Genomic DNA, 18,493 nt, shown 5'->3' on the forward strand with positions numbered 1-18,493 from the left:
CTGTATTCTGAGGGAGCTGTCAGTCACGTCAGTTTAGTTCCTGTATTCGGAGGGAGCTGTCGGCCATGTCAGTTTAGTTCCTGTATTCTGAGGGAGGTGTCAGTCACGTCAGTTTTAGTTCCTGTATTCTGAGGGAGCTGTCAGTCATGTCAGTTTAGTTCCTGTATTCTGAGGGAGCTGTCGGTCACGTCAGTTTAGTTCCTGTATTCTGAGGGAGCTGTCGGTCATGTCAGTTTAGTTCCTGTATTTCTGAGGGGGCTGTCAGTCATGTCAGTTCTTGGCCCTCACCTGATTTCAACAGCTGATAAGCAGATTAGTTGAATCAGGTGTGCTTGGGGCCGGGCTACAACAATGTGTAATGAAAATCATAATGAATAAGTTCCTGTATTCTGAGGGAGCTGTCGGCCATGTCAGTTTAGTTCCTGTATTCTGAGGGAGCTGTCAGTCACGTCAGTTTAGTTCCTGCATTCTGAGGGAGCTGTCAGCACGTCAGTTTAGTTCCTGTATTCGGAGGGAGCTGTCGGCCATGTTCAGTTTAGTTCCTGTATTCTGAGGGAGCTGTCGGTCATGTCAGTTTAGTTCCTGTATTCTGAGGGAGCTGTCAGTCCTGTAAGTTTAGTTCCTGTATTCTGAGGGAGCTGTCAGTCACGTCAGTTTAGTTCCTGTATTCTGAGGGAGCTGTCAGTCACCGTCAGTTTAGTTCCTGTTATTCGGAGGGAGCTGTCGGCCATGTCAGTTTAGTTCCTGTATTCTGAGGGAGGGGTGTCAGTCACGTCAGTTTAGTTCCTGTATTCTGAGGGAGCTGTCAGTCATGTCAGTTTAGTTCCTGTATTCTGAGGGAGCTGTCGGTCACGTCAGTTTAGTTCCTGTATTCTGCGGGAGCGTGTGTCGGTCATGTCAGTTTTAGTTTCCTGTATTCTGAGGGGGCTGTCAGTCATGTCAGTTCCTTGGCCCTCACACTGATTCAACAGCTGATAAGCAGATTAGTGAAATCAGGTGTGGCTTGGGGCCGGGATTACAACAATGTGGAATGTAGGGCCTACTCAAGGAATGTGTGTATCCAACTTGTCTTTGTCTTCCTGTGCTCCAGTCTTGTCCTCTAGTCCGGCTCTGGCTCTCAGGGCCTGAGGCTGCTGGCTGAGATGAAGCTAATCCAGTGCTGCAGATCCTCAGGGTAGTCCGGGACACTCCCACCTGAACAACACGAGAGAGCGAGGACTGAGTGATGTCACATGCATCAAAGGCCACCCTCTCTCCCCCCACTCCCTCCACCTCTTCTTCTTCCTGCCCTTCCTCTCATCACCCTCCTCCCCTTCTCTCATCCCTCCCACCTCCTCTCCTCCTCTCATCTCATCCCTCCCCTCATCCCCCCCTCCCTCCTACTCATCCCTCCCCTCCTCTCATCCCTCCCCACCTCCCTTCCTCTCATCCCTCCCTCCCCCCTCTCCACACCCTCACCTCTCCTCCCTCCCTCCCACCCTCCTCTCATCCCTCCCCCTCCCCTCCCCACCTCCTCCCTCCCTTCCCTCCCTCCCACCTCCTCTCCTCTCCTCTCCCCACCTCCCTTCCTCTCTCTCTCCCCTCCCCACCTCCCTTCCTCTCCTCCCTCCCCCTCCTCTCCACACCCTCACTCCCCCCTCTCCACACCCCTCTCTACTCCCCCCTCTCCACACCCTCACTCTCCTCCATTCTTCTCCTACCTTTCTCTTGCAGAGCAGCTTGTAGGATGCTCTCGGGGTTGCTACGGAGAACGTTCTGTCTGCACAGCATCACCGCGGAGATGAACCCGTCGCCCTGGGAGACAAACCGCTGCTCCACGAAGAATGATTGTCGTCCCATGCCACGATGCGAGGTGCGCAAGTCAAATGCTTCCCCGAAGGCCAGCGAGCGTCGGTAGCGAATAGTAGAGGGCCCCCACCACCATGGTGGCCTTCAGGGTGCGTAGGGTCTTAAAGATCCCGTTCCTCATATAATGGTGGAACCTGGAGGAGGAATAGGGAACCAGACCAGGCATTACCTTAATGCCTTACGCCATCTGAGTGATTCTCAACAAACCACTTTGAAAAAAAAATGGTCTGTAGCAAATTGAGTTACAAAACATGATGCATCTGCAAAAAAAAAAATCAAACTATCATTCTGAGAACTAAGATGTCTAGGTGTAGGGGAAGTGTCTTCATTTAAATACATTATTAATAATATAATACAGATTTTTTTATTTTATTTATTTAAAAAAAAAAAATTCACCACAAATTCTCATTTCCCGAAATGTATCCGGATTCAAAAGGAGCTATTTTATACAATTTGACTTTACAAAAACCTAACTTACTTGAATACAACCACAAATATGTTGCTTTAGTGGTCCATAAATCATAAAAATGGTATACTAGGTTAAGTTGACATTAAAATAGGTTTATTACATAAAAACACACCCAGGATGCATCATCGACAGCAGGGGATCTTAAACTATTTCAGCTCCAGATCCGAGACATTGACTGTTGTCCCGTGACCCAAATGAGACATTGACTGTTCTCCCGTGACCCAAATGATACATTGACTGTCCTCCTGTGAAATGAGACATTGACTGTTCTCCCGTGACCCAAATGAGACATTGACTGTTCTCCCGTGACCCAAATGAGACATTGACTGTTCTCCCGTGACCCAAATGAGACATTGACAGTCCTCCCATGACCCAAATGAGACATTGACTGTCCTCCCGTGAAATGAGACATTGACCGTCCTCCCGTGACCCAAAACCGTCCTCCATTAACCCAAAGAAGAAAGTGTGTGATTACTGATGTATTCTCAGGACTCACCTGCCCAGGGGTCACTCTGGGAAACCTGGTCTAGAGTAGTCCTCTGGTCAAGTTAACCTTTCCCGAATGAGGAGCTTATTCTCAAAACACCCCCTTTTAACTCACTTGGCCTTCTCATTACCGAAATGGCTCAAAAAGCTAAATTGGGAAAAAGTCAGAGAACTATTACCTTACCAACATGGAGAACCAATGGGCTTCAGTGATGGGGTCAACTGTTTCCTGATTCATATCGGCTGTCTCCTTTTATTTGACTGAATAAGCCCCATAAAAAAAATAAAAGAACATACATTCCGCATTACCACGTCCCATTTTTTAGGCCCGTTTCGGTAATGAGAACATTGATTTCAGTAATGAAAATAAAGCTAATTATAATGTAGTAACTTATGTATTTACTAAGACCACGTCTTAAACATACATGGATATATTTGTTTTTGTAAAAACAACAGTTATTTAATTAAGTAGGGTTTTATCAACAAATATGGCCTGTATAAACAGTTATTTTACTTTAAGTCACAATTGTCAGTTTGTGTTAAAGCAAAAGAGCAGCGTTACCACTGAAAGGAGGAGATCCCCCATTTTCACGTGTACCTGATTTCAAACTCACCTATACTGCAGTCAATAATATCCTAAGGCAGTTTTTGGTCCCCATCTCACCTATTTTGAAACGTATAATATATATTGTGTCATGCCGTTTTCCCATAGAATCCCATTCAATCCAGAAATATCTAAAATACCTTAAAACCCCAAAATATCTGCATCCTAACTCACCAATATTAACTGTAAACACCATGGATAGATATAGATTTTATGACAAATAAAACACAAAAATACCTTATTTACATAAGTATTCAGACCCTTTGCTATGAGACTTGAAATTGAGCTCAGGTGCTTCCTGTTTCCATTGATCATCCTTGAGATGTTTCTACAACTTGATTGGAGTCCACCTGTGGTAAGTCCAAATCACGCCAAATCAATTGAAAAAGGCACACACCTGTCTATATAAGGTCCCACAGATGACAGCACATGTCAGAAGAAAAATCCAAGCCATGAGGTCGAAGGAATTGTCCATAGAGCTCAGAGACAGGATTGTGTCGAGGCACGGATCTGGGGAAGGGTACCAAAACATTTCTGAAGCATTGAAGGTCCCCAAGAAGACAGTAGCCTCCATCATTCTTAATGGAAGAAGTTTGGAACCACCAAGACTCTTTCTAGAGCTGGCAGCCCGGCCAAACTGAGCTCCAGAGTTCCTCTGTGGAGATGGGAGAACCTTCCAGAAGGACAACCATCTCTGCAGCACTCTACCAATCAGGCCTTTATGGTATAGTGGCCAGACAGAAGCCACTCCTCAAGTAAAAAGCACATGACAGCCCGCTTGGAGTTTACCAAGAGTCACAAAAGACTCTCAGACCATGAGAAACAAGATTCTCTGGTCTGATGAAACCAAGATTGAACTCTTTGGCCTGAATGCCAAGCGTCACGTCTGGAAGACACCTGACACCATCCCTACGGTGAAGCATGGTGGTGGTGGCAGCATCATGCTGTGGGGATGTTTTTCAGCAGCAGGGACTGGGATACTAGTCAGGATCGAGGGAAAGATGAACGGAGCAAAGTACAGAGAGATCCTTGATGAAAACCTGCTCCAGAGCGCTCAGGACCTCAGACTGGGGCAAAGGTTCACCTTCCAACAGGACAATGACCCTAAGCACACAGCCAAGACAATGCAGGAGTGGCTTTGGGACAAGTCTCTGAATGTGCTTCAGTGGCCCAGACAGAGCACGGACTTGAACCCGATTGAACATCTCTGGAGAGACCTGAAAATTGCTGTGCAGCGACGCTCCCCATCCAACCTGACAGAGCATGAGAGGATCTGCAGAGAAGAATGGGAGAAACTCCCCAAATACAGGTGTGCCAATCTTGTAGGGTCATACCCAAGAAGACTCGGAGGATGTAATCGCAGCCAAAGGTGCTTCAACAAAGTACTGAGTAAAGGGTCTGAATACTTCTGTCAATGTGATATTTCAGATTTTTATTTTTAATACGTTTGCAAAAATGTCTAAAAACCTGTTTTTTGCTTTGTCATTATGGGGTATTGTGTGTAGATTGATGAGGGAAAATAACAATTTTATCAATTTTAGAATAAGGCTGTAACGTTCTTTGTTTTTGAAAAAGTCAAGGGGTCAAAACACTTTCCGAATGCACTGTATAGTCAATCCTGCAAAAATGTCTACAAACCTGTTTTAACTTTTGTCAGTATTGTGTGTAAATTGATGAGGAAAACAATTCATTGAATCCATTATAGAAAAAGGCTGTTACGTAACAAAATCTGAAAAAAAGTCAAGGGGTCTGAATACTTTCTGGATGTACTGTATATACAGTACCAGTCAAAAGTTTGGACACATCTTCTCATTCAAGGGTTTTTCTTTATTTTGTACTATTTTCTACTTTGTAGAATAATATTGAAGACATCAAAACTATGAAATAACACATGGAATCATGTAGTAAACAAAAAAAGTGCTAAACGAATTAAAATATATTTTATTCTTCCAAGTTGCCACCCTTTGCCTTGATGACAGCTTTACACACTTTTGGCATTCTCTCAACCAGCTTCACGAGGTAGTCACCTGGAATGCATAACAAGGCACACCTGTTAATTGAAAAAAGTTAATTTGTGGAATTTCTTTCCTTCTTAATGCGTTTGAGCAAATCAGTTGTGTTGTGACAAGGTAGGGGTGGTATAGAGAAGATAGCCCTATTTGGTAAAAGACCAAGTTCATATTATGGTAAGAGCAGCTCAAATAAGCAAAGAGAAATGACAGTCCATCATTACTTTAAGACATGAAGGTCAGTCAATACGGAACTTTTAAGTTTCTTCAAGTGCAGTCGCAAAAACCATCAAGCGCTATGATGAAACTGGCTCTCATGAGGACCGCCACAGGAAAGGAAGACCCAGAGTTCCCTCTGCTGCAGAGGATAAGTTCATTAGAGTTAACTGCACTTCAGATTTCAGCCCAAATAAATGCTTCAGAGAGTTCAAGTAACAGACACATCTCAATATCATCTGTTCAGAGGAGACTGTGTGAATCAGGCCTTCATGGTCGAAGTGCTGCAAAGAAACCACTACTATTCATTTATTTATTATTTATTTCACCTTTATTTAATTCAGCACACATTTTGTACTTTCGTATGAAGTAACCACTGTCCCATTGTTTTTATTTTATTTCACCTTTATTTAACCAGGTAGGCTAGTTTAGAATAAGTCCTTTATTAACCAGGTAGGCTAGTTTAGAATAAGTCCTTTATTTAACCAGGTAGGCTAGTTGAGAATAAAGTTCTCATTTACAACTGTGACCTGGCCAAGATAAAGCAAAGCAAAGCGACAAAAAACAACACAGAGTTACACATGGAATAAACAAATGTACAGTCAATAACACAATAGAAAAGTCTATATACAGTGTGAGCAAATGAGGTAAGATTAGGGAGGTAAGGCAATAAATAGGCCAAGAGTAACAAAGTAATTACAATTTAGCAGATTAACACCGGAGTGATAGATGAGCAGGTGATGATGTGCAAGTAGAAATACTGGGGTGCAAAAAAACAGCAAAGTTAATATAAACAATATGGGGATGAGGTAGGTAGATTGGGGTTATGTACAGATGGGCTATGTTACAGCTGCAGCGATCGGTAGCTGCTCAGATAGCTGATGTTTAAAGTTAGTGAGGGAAATGTACTCCAACTTCAGCGATTTTTGAAATTCGTTCCAGTCATTGGCAGCAGAGAACTGGAAGGAAAGGCAGCCAAAGGAGGTGTTGGCCTTAGGGGTGACCAGCGGACTGAGATAAGGTGGAGCTTCATCTAGCAAAGACTTATAGATGACCTGGAGCCAGTGGGTCTGGCAAAGAATATGTAGCAAGGCCAGCCGACGAGAGCGTACAGGTCGCAGTGGTGGGTAGTATATGGGGCTTTGGTGATAAAACGGATGGCACTGTGATAGACTACATCCAATTTCCCGGAGTAGTGTTGGAGGCTATTTTGTAAATGACATCGCCGAAGTCAAGGATCGGTAGGATAGTCAGTTTTACGAGGGTATGTTTGGCAGCATGAGTGAAGGATGCTTTCTTACGAAATAGCAAGCAGATTCTAGATTACATTTTGGATTGGAGATGTTTGATGTGAGTCTGGAAGGAGAGTTTACAGTCTAATCAGACACCTAGGTATTTGTAGTTGTCCACATATTCTAAGTCAGAACCGTCCAGAGTAGTGATGCTAGTCGGGCGGGCAGGTGGCGGTCGGTTGAAGAGCATGCATTTAGTTTTACTAGCGTTTAAGAGCAGTTGGAGGCCACGTAAGGAGTGTTGTATGGCATTGAAGCTTGTTTTGGAGGTTTGTAACACAGTGTGCAAAGAAGGGCCAGAGGTATACAGAATGGTGTTGTTGTTGAAGGACTATTTGAGCAAAAGGAGAGTGATGGAGTGCTGCATCAGATGACCTGGCCTCTACAATCACTCGACCTCAACCCAATTGAGATGGTTTTGGATGAGTTCCTTCACCACAGAGTGAAGGAAAAGCAGCCAACAAGTGCTCAGCATATGTGGGAACTCCTTCAAGACTGTTGGAAAAGCATTCCTCATGACGCTGGTTGAGAGAATGCCAAGAGTGTGTAAAGCTGTCATCAAGACAAAGGATGGCTACTTTTGAAGAATAAAACATTTTAATTTGGTTTAACACTTTTTTTGGTTACTACATGATTCTATGTGTGTTATTTCATAGTTTTGATGTCTTCAATATTTATCTACAATGCAGAAAAATAGTAAAAATATAGAAAAACCCTTGAACGAGTAGGTGTGTCCAAACTTTTGACCGGTAATGTGCCTTTCACCGCTCTCTCTATACAAACATACAAAACACTTAAATATATGTTTTTAAAGTAAAGTAGTAAAGTATCACAGTAAAACAGGCCTATGTGAGTGTGTTCGTCTAACCTGGCGAAGTCACACTCCCGCAGGTATCTGGCGTTATTCATGTGACCCATATAGTCCAGGTCATGAGGTAGGACCCTCCCAGCAACACACTGCTCTGCCAGGACGTCCGAGACCGGGGGTTGGAACCAGGCCTGCACCACCACCACCACCCCCCGCAGGAAGTACCACACATCAGGCAGGAGAACAGCAGCAGCAGGCCCCCCAGAGCACACAGCAACATCTCTCTGGAGGGGGGAGAGAGAGAGAGAGGAGATTGAGAGCTCGAGGAGAGAGGAGAGAGAGAGAGGGGGATCGAGGAGAGCGACAAAAGGGTTTGAATTTCCAGGTGAACAGAAGAGAAGTCACAGATAAAGTCAAACAACAAAAAAATCTAACTGGTTTATGACAAGTTGTAACAGGGGAGATTACCGCCAGCACGGAACAGAAGAAAATATTCTAACTGGCTTTTTGAGACAGGCCCTCTATATCTAATCAGACAGTACCAATGTTCTGTAAACACCAGCCAGGCTCTCTATATCCTAATCAGACAGCACCAAATGTTCTGTAAACACCAGCCAGGCCCTCTATATCCTAATCAGACAGTACCAAATGTTCTGTAAACACCAGCCAGGCCTCTATATCCTAATCAGACAGTACCAAATGTTCTGTAAACACCAGCCAGGCCCTCTATATCCTAATCAGACGTACCAAATGTTCTGTAAACACCAGCCAGGCCCTCTATATCCTAATCAGACAGCACCAAATGTTCTGTAAAACACCAGCCAGGCCCTCTATACCCTAATCAGACAGTACCAAATGTTCTGTAAACATTGAGCATTGGGGTGAAACAACGATAAAATTCTAGTGACCATCAGCACCTTATTAAGTTGTCAGAAACAGAACACTGGAAATTGTACAGAAACTCCAAATATGCAAAACATTGTGTTGATCGCTCTAAACTAAATATGAACTTTAGTGATCTTAGATTTTAAATAGTTAAATAGAAGGAGAGAGAGAGAGGGGGAGAGAGACAGGTGTTACTCTAGAACTGGTCTAGAGTATCTCACATGTCAGGTTTCACTTTAGGGCAGGAAAGACAGGGCTATGACTCTGGTTTCACTGGCCTTGTTACATGGGACTTAATGAAAATTAACAATATATATTTTTTAGTAGGATCGTTTCTGCATTTCCTTTTGAATGCAGCTAGAGCCTCCATACACACACTACCCTGTAAAAGTAGATAGCTAGCCAGAGACCCGACTAGACGTTCATTACATCACGATCAGGACAGCGCGGCGCGAGAGAATAGCTGGGTAAACGTACCTCCATCTAGGGATGGTAGGTGTACACCTAATTATCCTAACTAATAAATGGAGAAGATTGAAATACTGCTAGGTTTGAAATACTGCTAGTTTTTCCCCTTTTAGGATAATTAGCAGTACACTACCATCTCCCATCCCTGGATTGTGGCACGTTTTCTGAGCCATATCTCGCGTGGTTCACTCACGACTCCAAACACCATCAACAGTGGTAGGCCTGATCACCAATGACGACGAGACAGCCTATAGGGAGATGGTCAGAGAAAACACAATTTCCCCTCAACAAGTCAAAGGAGCTTATCGTGGACTACAGGAAACGGAAGGCGAACACGCCCCCGTTTACGTCGACGGGGGATGAAGTGGAGCAGGTCGAGAGAGAGTTCCTTGGTGTCCACATCGCTAAGGAGCTAGCCTCAGGAGGCTGTAAAGATTTGGCACGGGCCGTAAGATCCTCAAGAAGTTCCGTTCTGTGAGCTTGTGTGGCCCTACCACTCTGCGGCTGAGCCATTGTTGCTCCAAGACATTTCCACTTCACAATCTCAATTGACCAGGGAAGCTCTAGCAGGGGCAGAAATTTGACGAACTGACTTGTTGGAAAGGTGGTATCCTATGACGGTGCCACGTTGAAAGTCAATGAGCTCTTCAGTACGGGCCATAATACTGTCAATGTTTGTCTATGGAGATTGCATGGGTGTGTGCTTGATTTTATACACCTGTCAGCAACTGGCGTGGCTGAAATAGCCGAATACACTAAGTTGAAGGGGTGTCCTCATAGGCTGTATATATAGTGTATGAAGGGGTATCCTCATACTGCTGTATATATAGTGTATGAAGGGGTGTCCACATACTGCTGTATATATAGTGTATGAAGGGGTGTCCTCATACTGCTGTATATATAGTGTATGAAGGGGTGTCCTCATACTGCTGTATATATAGTGTATGAAGGGGTGTCCTCATACTGCTGTATATATAGTGTATGAAGGGGTATCCTCATACTGCTGTATATACAGTGTATGAAGGGGTGTCCTCATACTGCTGTATATATAGTGAATGAAGGGGTGTCCTCATACTGCTGTATATATAGTGAATGAAGGGGCCACATACTGCTGTATATATAGTGTATGAAGGGGTGTCCTCATACTGCTGTATATATAGTGATGAAGGGGTGTCCTCATAGGCTGTATATATAGTGTATGAAGGGGTGTCCTTATACTGCTGTATATATAGTGTATGAAGGGGTGTCCTCATACTGCTGTATATATAGTGTATGAAGGGGTGTCCTCATACTGCTGTATATATAGTGGATGAAGGGTGTCCTCATACTGCTGTATATATAGTGGATGAAGGGTGTCCTCATACTGCTGTATATATAGTGGATGAAGGGGTGTCCACATACTGCTGTATATATAGTGGATGAAGGGGTGTCCACATACTGCTGTATATATAGTGTACTTCCACTTTCTATCATGCATCCTGTTGCCTAGTCACACCTGCCTATAGCGCAATGTCGGCTATTCTCGGATGCTATTTACGTGCAATTTAAGTACATGAATGTGGCAACAAAAAAAAAGTATGTTTTTTACTGCCCATTGCATACCTGATTGTTTAGCTGAAGATGTCCTATAGCCTGATTGTTTAGCTGAAGGTGTTTAGCTGAAGGTGTTTAGTTGAAGGTGTCCTATAACACTGAGCCAAGTCACAATCTTCTCTGTTGTGGTATTTTCTCACTGAGTTAACATATGACGTGTAGTCTAACCTCGGTGACAGCTTCTCGTACCAGATCAATACTGAACTGACCTGCTGAGGGTGACAGCTTCTCAAACCAGATCAATACTGAACTGACCTGCTGAGGGTGACAGCTTCTCAAACCAGATCAATACTGAACTGACCTGCTGAGGGTGACAGCTTCTCAAACCAGATCAATACTGAACTGACCTGCTGAGGGTGACAGCTTCTCAAACCAGATCAATACTGACCTGCTGAGGGTGACAGCTTCTCGTATCAGATCGATACTGACCTGCTGAGGGTGACAGCTTCTCGTACCAAATTACTGGTTTAATTTGTCAGCATGTATGTATCTTGAATCAAATCAACAATATCTGCATACGATTCCAAATCCGCCATCTGAGAAATGTATTTTTTTTTTTCATTCCGTTATTAAGGATCTCTGTCTACCAGCAGGAAAACTAATTTCTTAATTTGATCCTCGTTGGCTTCCGTAGGTTTGGGTGTCATGGTAACTGAACCAACAAATTCTTCCCTCCATGACCTAAATGGAGAGCGATTGAGGTGACGGTTGAGGAGCTGGCAGGAGCCAGTCGTGGCAAATTAATCATTTATTAAGAGCTTTAAAACTGTACATTTGGTCACATGTAGAAGTGAGTATTTATCCCTCAATCTACAAACAATATCCCATAATGACAAAGCTAAAACAGGTTTAGCCATATTTGCTAATTTATTAAAAATAAAAAAACAGAAATATCACATTTACGTAAGTATTCAGACCCTTTACTCAGTACTTTGTTGAAGCACCTTTGGCAGCGATTACAGCATTGAGTCTTCTTGGGTATGACGCTACAAGCTTGGCACACCTGTATTTGGGGAGTTTCTCCAATTCTTCTCTGCAGAAATTCTCAGCTCGGTCAGGTTTGTTGGGGTTCATTGCTGCACAGCTATTTTCAGGTTTCTCCAGAGATGTTTGATCAGGTTCAAGTCCGGGCTCTGGCTGGGCCACTCAAGGACATTCAGAGACTTGTCCCGAAGCCACTCCTGCGTTGTCTTGGCTGTGTGCTTAGGGTCGTTGTCCTGTTGGAAGGTGAACCTTCGCCCCAGTCTGAGGTCCTGAGGCTCCGGAGCAGGTTTTCATCAAGGATGCCACCACCATGCTTCACCGGAGGGATGGTGCCAGGTTTCCTCCAGACGTAACACTTGGCATTCAGGCCAAAGAATTCAATCTTGGTTTCATCAGACCAGAGAATCTTGTTTATCATGGCCTGAGAGTCTTTAGGTGCCTTTTGGCAAACTCCAAGCGGGTTGTCATGTGCCTTTTACTGAGGAGTGGCTTCTGTCTGGCCACTCTACAATAAAGGCCTGATTGGTAGAGTGCTGCAGAGATGGTTGTCATTCTGGAAGGTTCTCCCATCTCCACAGAGGAACTCTGGAGCTCTGTCAGAGTGACCATCGGCTTCTTGGTCAACTCCCTGACCAAGGCCCTTCTCCCCCGATTGCTCAGTTTGGCCGGGAGGCCAGCTCTAGGAAGAGTCTTGGTGGTTCCAAACGTCTTCTATTTCAGAATGATGGAGGCCACTGTGTTCTTGGGGACCTTCATTGCTGCAGAAATGTTTTGGTACCCTTCCCCAGATCTGTGCCTTGACACAATCCTGTCTCGGAGCTCTACAGACAATTTCTTCAACCTCATGGCTTGGTTTTGGCTCTGACATGTACTGTCAACTGTGGGACCTTATATAGACAGGTGTGTGCCTTTCCAAATCATGTCCAATCAATTGAATTTACCAAAGGTGGACTCCAATCAAGTTGTAGAAACATCTCAAGGATGATCAATGGAAACAGGAAGCACCTGAGCTCAATTTCGAGTCTCATAGCAAAGGGTCTGAATACTTACGTAAACAAGGTATCTGTTATTGTTTTTAATACATTTGCAAACATTTCTAAAAACCGGTTTTCACTTTGTCATTATGATGGGGTATTGTGTGTAGATTGCTGAGGATTTGTTTTGTTTTTAATCCATTTTAGAATAAGGCTGTAACATAACAACAAAATGTGTAAAAAGTGAAGGGGTCTGAATACTTTCCGAGGCACTGTATGTTACAATGTATGAAACCTACTATTTTGCAGGGGGGTTTAAATACGTGGGAAAAGGGGGGGAAACGTGTCAAAGGTAGGCATGTATACATCGGATTATTTACATATACAGGTAGCCCGTGTATATAGCCAAGCTACCATTGACTAGGGATTGGTACCCCATGTATATAGCCAAGCTATCATTGCTCATTGTATATTTATTCCCCGTATTAGTATATAATTTTCTATTGTATTCAGCATTGTTTGAAAGGCCCGTAAGTAAGCATTTCAATGTTAGTCTACACTTGTTTACGAAGCATGTGACAATTAAAATCTGATTTGACTAGAGAGAACCTAATGACGTCTAGCTAGGTCATTTGCTAAATCAACAGTAGAGAGGTAATGAACGTCTATTGGGGATTATGGCTACTCGCTAGCTAGCTAGGTCATTTGCTAAATCAACAGTAGAGAGGTAATGAACGTCTATTGGGATTATGGCTACTCGCTAGCTAGCTAGGTCATTTGCTAAATCAACATTAGCGTGTGTTAAATCACCGGGGAAGCCAATCCAGAAGATAATGCCATATTACAACATATGTGTTGCGAACAATGTTCCCTCTAACACGGAACCCAAACCGGCTGTGCGCGCGCGCCATCGTGCAGAAATGTATTTTGTCCCTCTACACCAAACGCGATCACGACACACAGGTTAAAATATCAAAACAAACTCTGAACCAATGACATTAATTTGGGGACAGGTCGAAAAAGCACTAAACATGTATGGAAATTTAGCTAGTTAGTTTGCACTTGCTAGCTAATTTGTCCTATTTAGCTAGCTTGCTGTTGCTAGCTAATTTGTCCTGGGATATAAACATTGAGTTGTTATTTTACCTGAAATGCACAAGGTCCTCTACTCCGACAATTAATCCACACATAAAACGGCCAACCGAATCGTTTCAAGTCGTCTCTTCTCCTTCCAGGCTTTTTCATCTTTGAATTTATATGGTGATCGGCATCTAAACTTTCATAGTATTACCACGACGACCGGCAACAGTTGGTCGTTCAATCACCCACGTGGGTATAACCAATGAGGAGATGGCACGTGGGTACCTGCTTCTATAAACCAATGAGGAGATGGGAGAGGCAGGACTTGCAGAGCGATCTGCGTCAGAAAGAGAAAGGAGTTCTATTTTAGCCCTTGGCATCGCAGATGCTCGTTGGCGCACGCACGAGCAGTGTGGGTGCAATAATTGAATAACATGGATTTCTAAATGTATTTTGCGACGCTCGCGCACACGACGTGTCCCGGTCTGGTCAGCATGTAAGTGGTGAGTGCGCAGGTGAGCAGCTCCCTGGTACTGCTGCACAGAGAAGCATCGGCCCACGCAGAGAAGAACGAGATCGAACTTCACTCAACTGTCTCGTTTTCCCCCCCCTTAATAAGACTCAACATTCCCCTCTATTGTGGTAACTATGATCGAATCAAAGCACTATTAGCTACTTTCAATGCAACATACCAAAACAAAAACTATGCAAGACTTAGTATGTAAAACTAACTATGAAACAGATTTTGTTGTAAGCAGAACGCGGCAGCGTAGCCTAGTGGTTAGAGTGTTGGACTAGTAACCGAAAGGTTGCAAGTTCAAAATCCCTGAGCTGACAAGGTACAAATCTGTCGTTCTGCCCCTGAACAGGCAGTTAACCCACTGTTCCTAGGTCATCATTGAAAATAAGAATTTGTTCTTAACTGACTTGCCTAGTTAAAAAAAAAGGTAAAAAAATGAATTTAATAAAAAATAAGTGAGATTCTATTGCATGACAAAACCACACCATTTCATCATCTAATTTTTACATTTAAGTCATTTATCAGACGCTCTTATCCAGAGCGACTTACAAATTGGTGCATTCACCTATGATATCCAGTGGATCACCTCTGTTTAGTCTGATACAGTGACTACTAAAAGATACCAGAAACTATTTAGTCCAATCAACGGAAGGTAAATATGAAGTGGCTGTCCATGGTAGTGATTTCTGTGTGTCTAAGTATAAAAAACGCGTTGACTCACCCTACTTGTAGAGAAACACCAATTCCATCCTCATCTTCCATGTTGTCTAAACGGTCTATGACTCTGTCATACAGTACAACCTTCCAGTTTGTTGTCCTAAGCTACCTGGCTAAAATGCTTGCTCCCTAACCTAACTTTCTTTCATGGGCAACAATTATCTAGTTACCATTAGCATGCTACCCTCCAGCTACATGTTGAACTTCCATCCTCTCAGGCCCAGGGGCATAATGTATGAATTAATGGTTGGATCAGAATCACTATTCTCATCATTGGCCAGTACAGAGAATTAAGTTAAACTGCATATACAAATCCGTGGCTGTAGCCCAAACACTTAAAAGACACACCCTATTCCCTCAGCCCTCAAATGTAGTGGACACTTCTAATGACGTATCATGACGTCTGACGAGTATACACTTGCAGGGCGAGGGAGGAAGGAACGATTTATAAAATGGACCCCCACCTCGCACGGAAATTCCATCACTCATTCATCCCGCGATGATTGTGTTTCAGCCACCGGTAGGTAGCTTGTGGGTGCTTTATATGCGCTACAGTCAATTATGATTGCATGTCTACTTACATTAAATATATCATTATTAATATATGCCTACTGTATGATAGCTAGCAAATGAATTAGCTAAATAACAGCTCTCCCTAGCTGGAACTTCTAATGAAGGAAAATGTTTGTTTTTTCTCTACAATTTCCAAAAGCTAACCAAACAAAAACCAAACTTTTACGAGACGTGTTTGTGCCGTCATGTGCATTAGTAGCACCATTTCTAACTTATTTACAATCGTGTTTTTACTTCCACTGGAATGTTGACATCCATATTAAACGCTTACATTTTGGCTGACTTTTCTTAGCGGATGTACAATCGTCACTAATTGAATTATGGTGAGTTTCAGGCCGCAAAGTGAACATAATTGTACACTCACAAACTCTACTAAAAACCAGGGCTTAGGGGCTTACGTTGCAAATTGTCCTTCATTGGCTAATCATTTGGACCACCCTCCAAGATGGTGACGGGATTCCCCAAGGGCATAAGGCAAGGGTGTGTCTTTTACGAGTTTAAACCACAGCCCCACATCTCCATCCATGCTAATTTAGGAAGGGGCTTTAGCTAGCTAGCCACATGAGGATAAAACACAAGATTAAACAATTCAAGTTTTAGCTTGTGATTGGTCCAAATCCAAACTGGTTTCCCTTGACACTTTTTTTTTTGTGTGCCAGGACCACTCACAGCTGAGCTCACTCAGTTTAGCTATTATTTTATGTTTTTTTTTATCAAGGGAGGCCAAATGCTCACTGGCTTCCTTTGCGTTTAATGCTACGGGTTGTCTTCAATGTCATACTCTTTCTGACCAGACAGCATCAGATACATAGACTACACATACCGAGACAGAGGGGCGCTGTTTCGTTCGCTTTCTCCAGTGAGATACATTCAACCTCTTGCGAATTGATGAACATTTATGAAACAGAGATTCCCGAAATTATTATATATGTTTTTTTTTTTTAACATTATTTGGGAAAGCATGGCTGTAAATCATCAGCAGCGTGAACTACAAAATTCAACTTGAAATCAAACACTTGAGCAAATGTAATTGTGAATTACTAGCGTTAGCTTGTTCAATAACGTTCAAGTACAGACCAACAACGGTTAGCGTGTTACCTCAGGTAATCTGCTGGCTAACTGTGTTAGCTTAACGCGTACTAGTAGCTAGCTAAATTAGCTAGCTCAAATGTGGTGTCGGGTTTGTGTTCCCTTTATTTTATCATGAAGTTATATTAATCAATTTCTAGACAGATGTTAACATGTACCAGAATGTTGTTTTAAAAAATAATAATAATTGTCATAATGAATAGCCGGTAAACTTACAGCGTTTATCCGGAGATGTGCTGCGAAGTGGAAGAAGCCGTTAACGACGGTAGTCGACCAGCAACACACACGATGACGTCAGCTTGGATGGTAATACAGGAAATGATTAAAAAAAATGAAATAAAAGCCCGCATTTCAAAAACATTGCAATGTTTATTTCATGTTTATGTTAACATTTTCATGTTTACGTGTATATCTAATTCAAAATAGATTAAAAATAAATCAATGGCCACTTGTGTTGTGACAATGACATATAATTAGTGTATATATATATATATTAGTTGTAACTTTTTTTTTTATACCAATAATGAAAATGTTGACATTGTTATGTTGAGAATAGTGGACTGTAGAGAAGTGTTCTACCCGTCTCAGTTAAAATGGGGGGGGGGGGGGGGGGGGGGAAATAATCAGTAAGGTTTTCTCTTACGTGTAGTTTTGGAGGGGGACTGTGTCGCACATAACCGGCTGCACTTTGTTTCTCCTCCCCTTCTATAGCTGCACCCCAATGCATTATGGTGCATAGGCTATCCACTGTAAGGGAGGACTTGGTGGACCTGTATATTCTTTAGGTTTTACTTTATGTGTTTGCTTCCGTGTGCTGGTAAGGGTAGGACAGGTAAGGATTACAGTTGAGGTGGTTTAATAACGCTGAAGATGCACAGAACAAACGTTCTTTATAGTGTGGATGGGCTGAGACACTTAGTGGTTCTGGCAACTTGCCTCAAACAAAGTGTGTGTGTGTGTGTGTGTGTGTGTGTGTTGTTCTGTAAGTAGAGAGAAATTAAGATACACGAGTGGACTGACAGAATACCATCCTTCCAATTCACATCTCTTATAAACAAGCATGCATGACTATAAAATGATTGATGACTTAACGCTATACAGGACCATTCAGCGCAATACAACGTGACTGTACTAAGATGAGAAGGGGTGCAGAGAGAAGGGGTGTGCAGAGAGAAGGGGTGGGGATAAGGGGCAGATGAGAAGGGTTGCAGATGAGAAGGGGTGCAGATGAGAAGGGTGCAGATGAGAAGGGAGTGCAGATGAGAAGGGGTGCAGATGAGAGGAGTGCAGATGAGAAGGGGTGCAGATGAGAAGGGGTGCAGATGAGAAGGGGTGCATAGATGAGAAGGGGTGCAGATGCAGAAGGGTGCAGATGAGAAGGGGTGCAGATGAGAAGGGTGCAGATGAGAAGGGGTGCATTTCAGATGAGAAGGGGTGCATTTCAGATGAGAAGGGGTGCAGATGAGAAGGGGTGCAGATGAGAAGGGGTGCCGTCACACCTGTACTACAAGCACAGCACCGTCATCTTCAGTACAGGGCTACGAACTGGAATACCTCTAAACAGTTAAACACAATGTAATACCCATAAAATGATGTACCATATACTTCTACAATTACAGGACATATACACAAGCACTGGGGGGACATTATCCTGTACAAATACAGGGTTAAACATCCGAAATGACACTACAAACCAAACCAGAACTAGCCAGGTCCAAACCAGAACAGTATACACTACTAATTAGCATAACCATAAATATTACATTATCGTCACAGAGTGCATCTTCAGACATAAACACCTGAAAGATATGAAATATGTACTTACATATCAACAAGGATGGCCACTGGCCTTGGCTAACACAATGAAAGCTAACTGGT

The 18,493-nt window shown here is 43.1% G+C and overlaps 1 pseudogene; it reads right to left on the reverse strand.

Annotated features, from left to right (window-relative positions):
- Window positions 1-1,043: 1,043 nt before the first annotated feature.
- Window positions 1,044-16,903, reverse strand: LOC115169230 (protein THEM6-like; annotated as a pseudogene).
- Window positions 16,904-18,493: the final 1,590 nt, after the last annotated feature.

The sequence above is a fragment of the Salmo trutta genome, chromosome 31 (assembly GCF_901001165.1).
Source record: "Salmo trutta chromosome 31, fSalTru1.1, whole genome shotgun sequence".
Classification (NCBI taxonomy): Eukaryota; Metazoa; Chordata; class Actinopteri; order Salmoniformes; family Salmonidae; genus Salmo; species Salmo trutta.